The following is a 3610-nucleotide window of genomic DNA, read 5'->3' as shown; positions in this document are numbered from 1 at the left end:
GATCTATGGAAGCCAGCTGTGCCTATTTCTTTCTGGGAAGTGTAATGGAGGGAGGGGGACAGTTGGCATTGGGCTATAATGTTAACAAGTAGAAGAGGCCCCTTAAGATGCTTTGAAGCTGTTTTGGGGTCCTGAAGAAGCCATTAAAAATTCTCCTTCAGTCCTGGTTGGCAGGGACAGGACGACCCTGGGCTCTGATTCCCAGGTTTACCTGCTGAAGCTCCACTCGGCTCATTTATTGGCACATTGGCTTCAGCTTCCCTTCTTCTGTCTTCTGTCTTTCACCTAAATCTTTCACTTTGCCATAGAGGTCCTACCTGCCACAGCCCCAGGGCCTTCCTGAATTTTATCTGAACTTTTCCACGGCGAATCTCCACACTTGGAGAGCTATAGCAAAGTAATTGAATAAGCTCTCATTATTATCATTTTTTGTTTCTATCATGAGGTCTGGGGATCACAGAAGAAGGGGCAGTATTATAATGCTGGAGGCAAAAGCTTCCTAATGGAACTTTGGAACACAAGCCGCCATCATTTACTATATTACACCATTGTGGGAGGGTGGGGTGCTTTTGGTGACCAGTGGAAATTGTTTCATTGGCTGCTTGCCCGGTGCTGGCCACTTCCTGTGGAACGTTGGGAAGCCAAGGCCATCCCTTCAAGGACTACTGAGAGAGTTGTGATTAGAATGAGAGAGCTCTTGGTTTCTTCAGGGGATTAAATACAGCTGGATGAATGGCCCTAGAGGAGATTTCAGTTGAAATTCCAGAGTTTGGGCAGAGATGCCACTGGCATGAAGAAAGCTGATCTCTCTGAAAATCATATATTGAATTGACATATGCTTAAAAAGAAAAGAGGGGGAGCACTCCCAGTTTCTGGATGAGGGTTGGGGAGAGCAAGGGATGGATTGAATGCAGGGGAGCAAGCCTCCAACTTGCTGAAGAGTCACTCAGAGACTCCTAGAGCAGATGTAACTTTTGACTATGGCGGCTGCCTAGGTAGTTTATGACACATCTGACTGAACTTTGTAGTTTACACGGATTGTACCTGAAGTCAATTACAAAAATGGCAAATAGTGTAGCATTTCCACAACTGAAGCAACCTGGAAACTCCATTTCTAATTGGGAAGTGATGAAAAGATTGAAAGGGATGGTACAGTCATCAATTTTCCACTCTTCGAATGCCTAAAAGCACTATAGATTTCATCCATTTTGAGGGAGAATTTGAAAATAAGAGTTTGGTTAATTTTTTTCTTACATGTCTTGAGGGCAAAACAATAAAACTTACTGGTTTCTCTGATATTTCAAAAGTTCAGGCTGCTGAGTTTAAAATAGATTTTCCAACTTGGCATGATGATGGGACTCTTTTTTTTTTTTTTTCCTGATGCAAAAGATACAAATAAGACTGCCAGGAGAGGGACCAGATACAGTTCATTTGGAAGGATTACCTTGTAAATGGTTTGCACTGAAGGAATCTGGTTCAGAAAAACCAAATGAAGAAATTCTCATCAGGGGGTTTTAGACATTTGGAGAAATATGGAATGTGGACATTCCGATGTTAAACCCTTATAGAGAAGAAATGGCTGGCAGAAATTTTCATACTTTTAGTTTGGTGCACATTTGAACTTTGAAGCTTATGTTCAGTATAGAGAATATGTTGGCTCCATCAAAGCTATGAATGCCTTGCATGGTATGAAACTAATGTATAACGGTGCAAATGTATAAAGGGCAAAGCAGTAGCCAGCAATAGAAAGGTTTCTTTTGATTCAACTAAACACCTTCGTGAGGCCTCTATTAAAAAAAAATCAGCTTGAAAGGCAGAAACTTCAAGAACTTGAACAAAGAGAAGAGCAAAATGTAAAGAAAAAGAAGCTGAAGAAAGGCAAAAAGGAGAGGAAAAAAAACAGAAAGAATTAGAGGAGTTGAAAATAGAAAGAAAACAAGAAAAGCTTCACAAGAGAGAACAAAACAAAGACTGTGAAGTCATTGAAATCAGAAAAAAAATAGGAAAGATATAAGCAGAAGAGGAGAAAACAGTTATAAAAGAAGATAAAACTGGAGGAGAGGAAATTCTTGATGGCTCAAAGAAATTTTCAATGAGATTAATTGCCGAACTGCTAAGTAGAGCAAAGGCAGTAAAATTACTAGAACAGGAACAGAAAGAAGAAAAAATTTGCCTTTGACAACTTGAAGAGAGAAGATGACTAAATTCAGACAGGTGGAAGAGGAAAAAGAGTAAGCTCTGGGACTAGAGAAAATAGAAAGAGGTAAGGGAGTGGCTATTAAACATTTTGTTGAGTGAGAAAATAGATGAAACACAGCAGAACAAGGAAGAAGCAATGGCATCTCGTACTGCCCTATTACAACCTGTTATAAATGTTATACAGTCAGTGTCTTCAAGCAGTGTTACTTCTGCCTCCTTGCATTCCCTTATGGGTCAACCAACTCAGATCTGTCAAAGAGAAATGCTTTCAAATCAGGAGATTAATTTTAATTCCAAAAATGTGAATGGCAGCATAAGTGAAGAAGCTCAGTGAAAAGAAAGCAAGAAACTTAACTGTATTATAAGTGAAAGCTATACAGAAAAACAATGTTCAGGTGTGATCTCTTGTCTTCCTGCCAATAAGCACCAATGAAAAAGGGCACATCTACTTGTGACCAGAATGTGCCAAAAACCAGTCATCTTTTGAACAAGACAAATGTAAGAGAGAACTGAGTAAGGGGAAATGAGGGCTCAGTAGAGACAAGTACTGAGGAGAGGCATAAAAAGGATAGGAGCAAGCATAGAAGGGACACAAGTAAAGATGAAAGACAAAGGAAAAAGAGGTTTCATAGAAGGCACTCTTACAAGGATTCTAGTCCTCATCGGAGAAGTGTAAGTCCCAATAGATCTAAGTACCAGAGGTTCTACAGCAAAAAAAAAAAAAAAAAAATACAGTAGAAGAGATAGAAACAGGGATAGAAGAAGTGTGTGTAGGAAGCACTGTTGAAGAGGGAGATCCCGATTCTTGGGCAAATCCAGAAGTACTTAGCAGATGGTAAAGGACTCTGTCCTAAGACCCACGTACAAGATAGATCAGGATGAGCAAAGAGTTCTGAAGTTTTTGGCTTCCTGACCACCTTAAGAAAACTGAGTCTCTGCTTAATGAATATAAAGTGAACTCCTTTATGAAAGGAAACACGATTACATTGGAAATTTATTTTCTTTTTTTTAAGATCGCATAATTATTTGTGCTTCAGTTTCAGCTGTGTTGGTAATTTGTTTTTCACTAGTTTTCCTTTTTCCTTTTAAATATTTTGTTCTGATTGTTTTAATGTCATCAATCCTCTTTTAATCAGGAGAAATGTATAGACTGACAGTGTAAGATTTCAAGACCTACCACATAAATGTATGCAAAATTCTTGACTAAAAATTCTTTATGCACTCAATGAAGTCAACACATACTGCAGAAAAAAGGGCAAATTTATGTGAACTTTAGATAAGCTGCTGAATGTTAAGTGTTATGGACAACCACAAAAATGCATAGGACAATTAAAAGAAAAAAACTTGCTAGTTTGATTTTATTTTGTATTTAGCTGATTCAAAAACAAGGAGATGGTGGTAGAAAAATGTG

At 38.6% G+C, this 3610-nt stretch overlaps 1 pseudogene; it reads left to right on the top strand.

Annotated features, from left to right (window-relative positions):
* The first annotated feature begins 980 nt into the window (after positions 1-980).
* Positions 981-3017, top strand: LOC123235279 (annotated as a pseudogene).
* The last annotated feature ends 593 nt before the right edge of the window (positions 3018-3610 follow it).

Source organism: Gracilinanus agilis, chromosome 2 (assembly GCF_016433145.1).
Source record: "Gracilinanus agilis isolate LMUSP501 chromosome 2, AgileGrace, whole genome shotgun sequence".
Classification (NCBI taxonomy): Eukaryota; Metazoa; Chordata; class Mammalia; order Didelphimorphia; family Didelphidae; genus Gracilinanus; species Gracilinanus agilis.
Note: the sequence above shows the minus strand (reverse complement) of the source record. Positions and strands in the feature narration are given on the sequence as shown.